The following is a 13,417-nucleotide window of genomic DNA, read 5'->3' as shown; positions in this document are numbered from 1 at the left end:
CTACTCCAACCAACCAATGTCAAAAACTTTTGGAAAATTGCTGTCTCCGATACCAATAAAAAAATTTTTTGTTTGTCTGTTAAGCTACTATATTTACGACCTTTAAGAAAAAAAGTCGCAAGATGTTACTTAACCTCAAATATAGCCAAAAAGATTTTTTTTTGTTATTTGCATTTTCAAGCCGGAATATCTCGAAACCGTAACATTCAGTGGTTAGTCTCAGTTTCGGGCTCAGCACGTCTCGAACTTTCGGAAAATTGCAGCCTAGTTCTTAGTTCTGAAAGTCAATCAAATTTAGTAGGGTTATATAATTAAAGGTCATGCTATCCGCTGTTCGTGGTAGCCGAATATGTTTATGCGTGACTACCATTCGGTATAGTACGCGCTCGAATCCCACTGTGGGTATGAAACCCCAAATTATAGGAAAGGTATTTTCTAACAGCGGTCGCCCTCGGCAGGCAATGGCAAACCTCTAAATGTGGTTCTACCTTGAAAAAGCTCCTCGTAAAAATAGCTGCCATTCGGAGACGGCATAAAATTGTAGGTCCTTCCATTTGTGGAAAATATTTCACTGCTGTTTCAGTTAGGCGAGTTGGTGTGGTCGCTTGGAGATACGATTTCCAATACCGTTAAATTCTTTTTCACAAGGCGCTATGACGTAAACAATTCCGAAAAACTTCATGCACTTAAATGTAATTTTTCTTGCTGCTGATGGCCTACTGATTTAGACCAAAATCATTCTAAATGACTTCAAAAGCAAATTAGCCTTGGAATATAGCTGGGCCAAGCAGGACAGCCATTTGAATAAAAATTTTTCTGTAGTAAAGCTAAAGTTATTGAAAAATATTTAATGGTTTTTTTATAACATTTTTAAAAATGAGTCACACAATTTATATCACACTTGAAAATAGCCCGTAATGCAATTAGATCCAAATTTCGCAAGTAAATTTAATGTTTTCGATTTGCCGAAATTGCTGATGGAAAATGATGATCAACAATTCTCTAAAAAATGTTTACTTTTTTGAGTTATATTCATTTTTCGTTTGTTTTTGAAGTTCAAATTTTCCAGTCCTCGTTGTTCACTGCCAAAGGAACCATTTTTCTTCCAAATCGAGTAAAAAAATTAGCGAAGAAAAATCATATGTGCCGAGCACTTACTGAAATAATTTCAAACAACCCGAGAGGTGTTACTTAAGGGGACAGATACCTGTAAATTTTTTTTTTTTTTCATAAAATGTTAATATAATCCTTTAAGAATATTTCAAAAATTTTTAGAACGTAAATTTAAGTATTTCTTATATTATAGATCGTCAACCGTGACGACTCTTCTTTACGTTCGAGCGCTGAGAGAGAGATAACTCGAAAAATTATTGACCGATCTCCCTGAAATTTTGCACGCATCTTTTCTATGATTTACTTTCTATGTGTTTCAAGTAGGAAAATTCGCCCCAAAAATAATTTTTTTTAAGCATTTTATTCCACGATTTTTTTCATTTATTGTTAATTCATATAGAAATTATGACATTAATAAACAAAAAAATGTTTGGTTTTTTGTATTCAGGTCACTGACGCCGATGCTACAATGCCCGCCGATTGAGAAGCCCCGCTGCGATCCTCCTGGAAGAATTGAGTGTACATCCGCCATTTTAAATGATTAGAATAAAAATAAAAAAATGTATTGTATATTATTTTAATGTAGAAATAAACTGTATGCCAATTTTGAAAAAAATATATTAACCTTTTCATTTTCATTTTAAATAATTTTAACGAAAATCAGAAAATATGGCCGTTTACAGGTTTCTGTCCCTTTAAACTGTGAAAAATGCAAGAACTTATTTTTTTTTTTGATTTTTCGCCAACCTTTCCGTTTTCTTTACCATTTTGAGCCACAGTAAACTATAAAACACAAATCAGCACTGCCACTAAGTATCATAAATTGAGCAGAGACCTTGAAATTATTTTTTAAACCATAATTAACATACAAATACATGAAAAATAAAGACGAAACAAAAATATAAATTTTGAAAGAGATAAGTGAGCACAAGAATTATAAGAACAAATTAGCATAAACTCGAATTTAGAATCTAGTTGTAGATATGAAAAGAAGAAGGTAATATTTTTAATTCAAAGACAAAGGCAAAAAATATTTCACAACAGATAAAGTTGTAGATAAAAAGTTTAGAAAGCAATTATGAGCCAAGAGCCACTCTGACACTTTGCGAAAAGCAGCCAAGAATTGCATGGAGCGCTGATCGTCAATCAGTTTGAGTTGAGACACGCGTAAAATAATTTAAAAAACTACTAAGAATATCAATTATCTTCACGCCCATAAAGCAAATGGGCAAATGGACAAATGCACAATTTAATTCCTCATTTCAACAAAGCTTTTTTGCAGATATGCGAAATTATTTGTCAAATCTTCACATTTAATTGCAGAAGTGTTTGCTGTTTCAGTAGAAACGAATATGAAAACGAATATTTATAACTGATGATTTTTGGCTTGTTTGGGATTTCCTTATTATCTTCATGAAATGTTTCCATGCGCCACCGAAGTGACTACACAATTGACAAGCGAAGCAAAAACAAAATTTAATTTAAAGAATACAACGTAACATTCTACAAGAAGCCATTTCCGCATATGAGCGCGCAGGTGAGCTCCACTTGGCAGTCGCTAAAGCCACTGTGCCTTTAATTCCGCTAGCTGCCGCCAACAGCAGCTACATAAGATACCCAGCATTCAAACGCATGCACGTGTGCATATACACACATACACACATACATGCATTCCCCCTTCGGATAAAAGAAACAACATGCATACACACATCCACACACACATCCGCACATGCGTGCATGTACCCCAATCCATCAACGGTACTGCGTACATTGCGATGGCTACATATCAACTAATCAGCCAAGGAAGTCAAGCCTCTCAAACGGAATGAATGAACTGTGTGGTGTGTTTGGTTGATCGACGAAAGATACATACAAATGTACGAATCGGTACAATACCATGCGTAAGCGTGTAAGCCGTCACATAAAGCCATTTAGCCATGATCTTGACCAAAAGCAATAGCAATCGGAAGCAAATCGAATGGACAAGCAGACAAAAGCGAAAAATGTATACATACTTACATATACACATAAATACATACATATGTATGTAGATGTGCACGAATTTTAATTTTAAACATTTTGTGATTTTCATTTTTCTTTTCCCTGTTTTAGCCACAGATCAATGAAGAAGGTGTAAAAATAAAAAAAATTAAATTTTTTTTCTTTTTTTTCGATATTTCTTTCATTTTTTCAATATTTTCCCCCCATTTTTTTAATATTTTTTCCATTTTTCAATAAATGTTTCTATTTTTTCAACATTTTTTTCTATTTTTTTTCGTTAATTTTTTTCTATTTTTCTCGTTATTTTTTTCTATTTTTTTCAGCTCCATTAGCGTTATTCCATGCGTTTGTTGTTTGTCGGCACGGTTATTAATTGATGCAAGTTCCAATTAGCATAAATACAAGAAGAACTACACAATTAAATTTTCGGCTTAGATTATGCAATACACACATACACACTCGTATACACAAACATGGATGTGTTAGCACAGTAAATTGATTGATACGCCACGTATTTTTAGCACTTATAGAAGCCAAAGTCAGCTGTAGTCATCACAATTAGCGCATTTGTTTGAATTAGTTTCCGATTTTATAACCGCTAAATTTGTTATTCTAATATTTACATAGGTATGCACACACACAGACATACATATATATGTACGTATGATATGAAACCATTTGAGTTAAGCTTTAACTTAATTAAAACTTTGCTATGGTAAGCGACAACTTTGCGTCAACTTTGGTTTTACAGCATATTTTTGGGCTCCAGCTGTAAAATTTTCATGTAAAATTACACACACAGGGCGCTGTAGGCTGCTTGAAAGTACACTAGGGTCTAATGAATAGAGTAGCCTCATTTGCAAATGCCCTCCTATTTTCGCTCCAGAGGCATTTTCAGATAACTTGAGTATAAAAAATAAGGTAGACAGAAAGAAAAGCGCAACGCTAGTGAAGAAATCCCTGTCTCACAGAACTTAAAACATAAAAACTCGTTAAAAAATGGATACTTACATTTATTTGCTTATAACTCTTCAAATAGTCATTTTGGGTGAAAATATTATATTAGCGAAATGATTCACAATCAACATTTGTTTGGTGCATACTTTCAACCTACACACATCGTTTAATGCAGTTTTGTGCAATCGAGTCTAGAATTTTAATGTTAACATTTGTTTGAAGCACAATAAAATATATTTCAAATGAAGTGAATTACATTAGATAACTTTTTATCATCTAATATCGATCTAATCAATCAATTTTGTTTTTGAATAACTTTTTAACTAAATAAAAAATGATTTTGAGTTGTCGTGCGTAGCATCGCACAGTTGAGAAGCGAAGATATGTTGTCAACCGTCGAAAACAAAAAAATCGTACAAATTTATCGCTAAGTCACTTGGATGGCCCAAACATTTTATTGCAAATGCCCTTAAGCCCAAACAATTCATAGAACGACGTGGTGGCAAAAGAAAACGACTTGCACTACTTATAATTTAGTTGTGACTCTTGCCAAGAGGAATGTTTTTTAAGGGGTTAGGGGTAGTCAGAATTTTCAAAACATTGGATTTTTCTCCATTTTATTAAAGTATAATATCTTAAAAATATTGTGTGAAAATTTGAAGTAAATCAGTCAGAAAGTCTACGAGTTACTCCACAATTAACAAAGGGAGCTCGGATGCTCCGGTTCGATAGCAAGACTATAAATGCGTTTTTTTCAAAACTATGTTTCTTAAACTCGTGATCACTGTAACTACATGAATCTCCAAGGAGTTGTGATGATCACCGCAAGGGACTTCTGAAGGAATGGACTCCACACACACAACGATAACTTTTACAATTATTAATTTTTTTTTTAATTTTGCTAGAGTCAAGTCGAAACACGTTGTATTAATGATATATTTTTATTTTTGTAAAATAAAGCAATTGACTAGCAAAAAGGATATTGAAAATCATAATTTTTTCGGGCCTCTGACTACCCCTAATCCGTTAAGTCATCAAAGGCCATTGCAACTGAAATTAACAACATAGTATCAACGGGAACTGTACGGCGTCGATTGTACAACATGAACCTACCACGCAGAATAGCTCGTAAAGTTCCTCTGTTGAAACAAGATGGCAAGGCAGATGGTGTTTTATGAGGAGCTTTTCCGTAGTAGAAATACACACGGAGGCTTGCCATTGCCTGCCAAGGTGTGATTGCTATTAGGAAAAAAATTGTATAATCATCAATATGTTACTTTTTATTTAAAGAGTAGAAGAAAGTAAAGCTGAACTGCAGTAAGAAAAACTGCACACCACTGCAGGCATAAGCGACTCAACGTCCAGCTGCTGCGCGATCCCGCGACCAAAAAAGAAACAACTAGTGCCTTTCGCGAGAAGCTGCTCACCAACCACAACAATTCTGATTAGAAAGCTACAAACGCTTTGCTGACTTGATAATGACCAGATCCGCAGATAGAAGGGACACTTTGCAGCAACAAGCAACATTACTCGTAGCAGTATACCTATGTAGCTTTGAAGTGGGCAGCACAATAACCAGCAATAAAATAACAACATCCTCCCCCAGCCTAGCGGAGATTAAGGATGCAATTAAGAAGTTGAGGCTCAGCAAAGCTGCGGGCGAAAATGGCATACAGCATGAACTAATGGCTGCCGAACCGCAAATATCAGCGGATATTTTCCATCCCCACATCACCGCCTTCTGGGGCAATGAAAAGCTGCCTCTGTCCTGGACAACTGCGGCAACTGGCGAGGAGTAACCCTACTTAACACCACCTACAAAATTGTAGTCGTGATCACAAAAAGCAGGCTCAAAAATATCGAACGCTCCTTAAGAGACGAGCAAGCTGGTTTTCGCCTTCACCGAAGCTGTGTTGACCAAACCAACACACTTCGAATTTTAGTAGAACAATCAATGAGGGGCGCTCCCCGCTCTACATGCTGTTCGTAGACTTTAAAAAGCCGTTCGACACTATCAAACGAAACGCAATATGGCTGGTACTGAGTTAAAAGGGAGTTCCCGCCAAGATGATCCACCTCATCAAAGCCCTCTACGAGAACTCCGAACTGGCAGCGCTTCACAAATGCGATATCAGCGATCCATTCACTACCAACGCAGGCGTAAGGCAAGGTTGTCCCCTATCGCTTCTTCTCTTCGCCATCGTCCTTGATGATGTCATGAGCCAACTTACCCTGCACAAAAAAGGCATCGTATGGAGTTTCACCAGCTATCTTGAGGACCTGACATCTGCCTCCTCTCTCACAAACTCTCTGACATTGAAGCGAAGGCGAACAAACTAGTCGCGCTGGCACGTACTGTCGGACTGAAGGCCAACATCGTCAAGACCAAGGCTATGACAGTTAACCACAATAATGAAAGGTAAATATTGGTTTACGGATGCCCGGTGCATTTCATCGAAAGCTTCTGCTACCTCCGCTGTATAATCACGGCAGATGGTGCTGCAGATGAAGTTGTCAACTGCAGGCTAAACAAAGCAAGGGCGGCATTCGGGCGAATGCATATAGTATGGGGAAGTACGCAAATCTCCAAGGCCACTAAACTGCGAATATTCGGCTCATGCGTGAAGTCCGTATTCCTGTACAGAAGCGAAACATGGCTGGTCTCTACACCATCACACAGAGGTTACAATCCTTCATCAAGAAATGCCTCCACATAATCTGTAGAATATTCTGGCCGAACACCATCAGTAGCAACGCACTGTGGAGATTAACGAATGAGGTACTCATCCTTAGGCCAATCAAAGCGAAAAGCGGCGATGGATAGGTCACACATTGAGAAAACCACCAGATAGCATCACGAAAATGGCACTGGACTGGAATCCGGATGGAAAAGTCTTGTCGAGGCCCTATGCTCCCGAGAGGAGTGAACAAGAAAACAAATTTAAAGAGCAAAAACCAATCAAAGAAATTTATTTATTAGTTTTGCTTTCTTTGTGAGATAATATTTTAAAAGTCATCGTGCTCTCTGTTGTGTGGCGTGAAATAGCAATTGTTCCCGCCCCACCTTAATAATTCATCGTCGCCACACCTGTACTCCCAAGTGTCGTTACAACAATCGAATTCGCCTTCACATCACTGCAATTGTTATTGCCGTCGCTAATGTCGCTATTGCCTTCGTTGGAGCTCCCGTTTACTTACCCCGCACTTTTTGTTATGCGTTGTTGCTGCCCAATAACCAACAACATAAGGATAATTTTGTCGGACTATTCTCGCTTATTCCATTTTTTCCTGCTATTTCAGAAAATCACACGATAGGTGAGCTTCACATTGTAAGAGGTGAAAAGGCAGGACATTTCCATTACATCTTAAGCGTCTTAGCTTACGCGTATACATATTTAATTTTAGTAAGAAGGTCACTGTTGTCGGACGACGAATAAATAACAGTATAAAATTTATAAGAGGGAGTTTAAATATTTTAAGGGCGTTATTAAAAATTGTGAAAAGAGCTTTACGATTCAGCAACGATTTAAAAACCATCGTAGTGGAAACACGTTTTAAGTACCGTAGCGCTTTTCATATCTTTTATCTACTCAAAAAAAAATTTACGTAGTAAATTTTTATGTATTATGTAGCAGAAATTAGAATTTCGTTTTTTCCATCTTCTCTTGAGTCGTGACGTCAACACAGAAAATAAACAAACAAAGAGAAGAGCAAGGGGAAGAATAAAAGAACGTGAGTGAAAAGCCAAGAATGATAAAATAAATCGTGGGCACGAACATTTGCACATAAAGATTTCTTTATTTTCTGTAATGACGCTACTCAGTTGCCAAATTTTCCCAAAATAAAGCAGCGGTTTTCGAAAGACGCCACCTTTCATACTTGGTGTATGGATCCGACATTATCTATTATAATTGCTAAAAACCACACCCACTTTTTATGTGTTAAAACAAAATTTCCGTGCATCTCTCTGATGTTGCAAACTATAACTCCTCTGGTTTTTGATTCCAAAGATTAACAGCCGGCACAAATTAAATTTTAGTAAAATGTGAATGTAAAAACCAGAAAAAACCATTTTTTTTTGTAATTTAAATCAATTAAAGAAATCAAGTAAAAAAAGCCATTTTCTTTTTTTTTTTTGGATTTTAAAATTTTTATGTCATTTTGAATAAGATTTTTCCAGCATTACTGATTCATAAAACAAACAACTATTGAAAAAATACATAACGAATATTTCTATGTAGCGAATTTCAATACAATAATTTTTTCTATTTTTTAATTTAAATCAATTAAATAAATCAATAAAAAAGTTATTTTCTTGTTTTTTTTTTCTTGAATTTATATCGCATTTAGCCCTCAAATTTCGACCAACATGATGAACATCATTAGCTTTCAAAAAATTAAAACAAAAAATTTTTTTATACCAAACACCAACAGATTTAGAGTTGTTCCAATTGTATTAAAATCTCCTTAAGAGATATTTGTTATGCATTTTTAAATATTTTTCTTAATTTTTAATTTTTGCTTCTTGTTCTGAAACCTTAAATTTCGACATAACTTTAAAAAAATTTGAAGCAACCAGAAGCCCCTAAAAAACCTACAAATCAGAGTTGTCTCCAAACGATATATTTATTTTTTATTATTTTCATAATTAAAAAAAATATATTTTTTGCTTCAAAGATTTTGCCTTCATTTGGCAGATTTTTAACAAAATTTTTCTTTCAAGAGACTCAACCACAAATTTCGAAACATCATTGGCTTCAAAAAATCTGGAGCAAAAGCCAACAGATACAGATCTGTTCCAATAGTTCAGTCAGGGCCGAATTTAGCCTTCTTTACTTGTTATCAAGTATTTTATATATAAATTTATTTTATTTTGCAAATTTCTATACTTGTCTTGCTATGGTTTGAGTAGAAATATTCAAAGATTTCCACATACTCCAATAACCATTGACTCATATGAATTTATGTATATTTATTATATTTTAGCACCATCGACCACAAAAGCAGTCGCCCTCAACATACATAGATATCACAAAATATTTAGCATTAATCTTTCACGGCTTTAAAATCTACCAAATTCTAATTTTATAATAACTTTGGCAAAATCACCGTGGTTGCGCATTTATAATTAACATTTTTTTCCTATCACTTCTGCAGATTTGCTGCTAAACCGAATTTTTAGTTGTTTGCGAAATGTTCCACTCCAAGTGATAAACAAGCGATCAGGTCACATTGAATGAATGCTTCCGAAAAAAAATATGTGAGAAGATATGCCAATTTGTGTGTCGAGGATGTTATGCAACAGCCAAGCAGCCTTGAAAACAAGAAAGACTCTATGGTGTCATTTTCGCGATTATTGCTTGGCTTTCTTTTTTGTTTTAGGTTTTTTTCTTTTGTTTTTTTTTTTGTTTTTATTTTTCGTTTTTTTGTTTTTGTTCTTTGCAAAATCTTCTCATTTTTGAATGTTTTGCTAACTGCTGATAATGATTTATTATATTTAAAACAAATTTCCATAGTGAAATTATGCAGGTGAAGTAAGCTGAAGAGCTGTACGAAAGATTTAACACTGCCGTATTGGAAATGTGTGCCCCTTAGATTTACTAGAAGGAGTAAAGACACAAATTGGTTACTGTTTATTATTTGATTTTATAGTAATTAATATTGTAAATTTTAGTACTTTAAACACATTTGATTAATTTAGAATTATTGTATGACATAAAATTGATGCATACAATGTTTTTGTATATTTAAATATCTCTATATATACTCGTAAAGTATCAGGTCAGTCCATAAGTTCGTGCGAATTTTACCCATAATTTCACTTTTTTACGATTTTTGCACACAAAAAATTGTTCGCGGAATATAACGGAACTATCTATATTTTCTTTGATATATTGTGCATTTAACAAGTGATTTTAAAAGCGGATAGAAGCACATGTCGTTAAAAAATAAAATGGCATCTTCGAACGCGTATGAGAGGCATATTTTGTATTTTTTTTTTTTTATAAAAGGGGTAAAAATGCAACAACTGCTGCTGCAGAACTAAACACTGTTCACGGAGAGGATACCGTGATTGTAAGGACTGCGCAAAAGTGGTTTTTAAAATTCCCAAGTGATAACTGCGACGTGGAGGATGCCCCGCGCGCTGGTCGTCCTGAAGTCTTTAACTCCGACGCCTAGCTCGATCTCGTAAAAGCTGAGCCAAATTTGACAGTCGATATGAGGTTCATCGCAGTTCAACAGTTCACAGGGACCTGGTTCAGTTGGGAAAGGTTTCAAAGCTGGAAAAATGGGTTCCGCATAGACTATCCGTCGCCGACCTTCAGCAGAGAGTGAATGTGTGTTCTCAACTGCTGCAACGGCTTGAAAATTAAAGTTTTTTGAACCGTATCGTTACTGGTGATGAAAAATGGGTCATTTACAATAATCCTGTTCGGAAACGCCAATGGTTAGATAAAGATGAAACACCAGAACCGACCCCTAGAGATGGCCTCCACCCCAAGAAGATTCTCCTGTCTATTTGGCGGGATATGGCCAGTCTTGTTTATTATGAACTTCTGGAACCAAACCTGGATGAGGCACTTACAAAAATCGCCCGTCTTTAGTGAATAGACGCAAAGTTTTGTTTCACCTCGACAACGCAAGACCTCATACCGCAAGGCAAACATTAGGCAAGCTGAACGAGCTCGGGTGGGAGCTAATGCCACATCCACCATACTCTCCGGAGTATCACCTTACCTTGTGATTATCACCTTTTCCGTGGACTTCAACCCCATATAAGTAACAAGAACAACTCCTCAAAAGAAGCTATAAAAAGGGCGTATTTTGGCTCCAAGGACAAAAAATTTATTGAGCAGGGAATTAAAAATTTGCCTAAACGTTGGGAAGGCATTGTAAATAATGAAGGAAAATATATTATTGATTAATAAGTACTTTGAACATCTTTTTATTAATTTTAAAACCACCTTTAAAAAACGCACGAACTTATTCAATATAGTTTCTTTTATTGATTCTTTTATTGTCAATTTAATTATTTTGCCTTATTTTTCGGTTTTTCGGTTTGTGCCCAAAATGTTCTTTTATGCGTTTTTTTAATGGTTCGTTTTTTTGTTGCGACCGCGGATGCTTAACAGCACTCAAAAAAAAGCTGGCTGCCAGTTAAAAGCCTACCTGGGATGAGTGGTGAGTAGGGTAGTGAGTACACAGCGTTAAGGGGTTTTAAACCTTGTGAGCCCAAAAAAATGGACGATTGTCATAATTTTTTTTAAATATGTTTTAGAACTTTTATTCAAATGAAGCATATATCATGCTGAACAGCAACTCTCGAAAAATAAAGGGTGCTTTTTTAGAGGTTAGGTTTTCAAGATGAAATGAAACTTGTATAATTTAATGTTATGGCCAAGAATTTAGCTTATTTATTATATTATAAAGATAAGGGTTTGCCATTATGTTTTAGAAATGATTTCGGGCAAGTGGCCGCCGCGGCTGGCTCGAATAAATTCCAGCCGAGAGGCCCAATTTTCGACCACTTTTTGCAGCAATTGGGGCCGTATGTCAGCAATAACGCGCCGAATATTCTCTTCACATAGCCCCACAAGAAATAGTCCAGCGGTGTTATATCGCACGATCTTGGAGGCCACGTCACAGGTCCACGGCGCGGGATAATGCGCTCACCAAAAGTTTCCTTCAATAAATGGATTGTTGCGTTGGCTGTATGGCATGGTTCCGTCTTGTTGGAACCAAAGGTCGTCCACATCAACATTGTCCAATTCAGGCACGAAAAAGTCATTAATCATGGCTCTATAGCGCTCTCCATTGACTGTAACATTATGGCCGGCTTCATTTTTAAAGAAATATGGACCAATGATTCCCTCTGCCCATAGAGCACACCAAACAGTGACTTTTTGAGGATGTAACGGCGTCTCAGCAATGGCTTGTGGATTATGTACACTTCAAATGCGACAATTTTGCTTATTGACATACCCATTCAACCAAAAGTGAGCTTCATCGCTGAACAAAATTTTCTTCGATGCATCGCGCGAACCGAACCATTATTTTCGTAATAAATTTGCACGATTTGCAAACGTTGTTCAGGTGTAAGTCTATTCATTATGAAATGGCAAACCAAACTGAGCATAAATCAAGTGACAGCTGTCAAAAAGACCATCTACGAAAAAAGTAGTGCCAACTTGAAAACCTAGCCTCTAAAAAAACACCCTTTACAATGTGGTATTTTTATTTAAAAAATGTTATTATTTATTGTTGATATCGCCCCTCCCCCGAAACGCCGTTTTTTAGAAGAGGCTTGCAGTGATCACGGTAGCTCAGCTCAACTGAAATCAAAAAAATTAAATGATTATTGTAGAAAATGTTTAAAAAAGGTTATGCAAATCGGTCAAATAGTTTTTGATAAATAATGATCACCGCGACGGTATTTTTCAAAAAACACGACTTCGAGATAAACGTGTCTGAAGTTTTGCGTGCACTTCGTTTGTGGATAATTTGCGCGCTTCCACGGTCTGTAACTTTCTTTCTAGTGCTCCGACCTTTGTGATTTTTTGAATTTATATTTTTAAGATGATGTACTTTTAGAATATGCCATAAAAAAATTTTCGATTTTTTAGTCCAACACATGGTATATAACCCCTTAAGCCAAGTACGCTGATCAAGTTCATGTATTGGGTTGGGGAATAAGTTCATGACGTTTTTATATTTTCCTTTTATTTTACAACGATTTGTTTGCTGTTTGGCGAAAGATATGAATTCGTGCGATAGAACTCTTTCTGCTCTAAAAACTTTTGTTGATTGTATTTTTGAGTTATTTTTTTTTATTGATTTATTTTATTTTTATTTTTTTAGGCTTAGACAACATTAACATTTAACACCTTAACACTATCGACACCTGCTCATCTTTGCTTTTCATCGAGGTCAAAAAGCTGCCGAAGCAGCACGAGACATTTGCGATGGAGAAGGTGTCTTAGGTGGTATACAGCACGTATATGGTTTGCGACGTCAATGTCACGTCCCGCAGCGGATGGCCTTCTGAATTCGATAAAGAACGTCTCAAATCACTTTTGAAGAAGAACGGTCGCCAAACCAGCCGGCAATTGGCGGAAAAAATGGACTGCGATCATAAAACGATTCTCAATCACCTTCATTCAATGGGATTTACCGATAAATTGGAAGCCTGGGAGCCTCACGAGCGCAACGAAAAAAGACAAAGAAAGTCGCCTTCATATTGCTTCTCAGCATCTCGCACGCTATCGAGCAAGACGCGCTTTTTGCACCGAATCATCACGGGAGATGAGATATGGTGTCTATACAGCAATATGAAGCAAATAGGAAG

This window comes from Anastrepha ludens, chromosome 2, assembly GCF_028408465.1.
Source record: "Anastrepha ludens isolate Willacy chromosome 2, idAnaLude1.1, whole genome shotgun sequence".
Lineage (NCBI taxonomy): Eukaryota > Metazoa > Arthropoda > Insecta > Diptera > Tephritidae > Anastrepha > Anastrepha ludens.
This window is presented reverse-complemented; position numbering follows the sequence as displayed.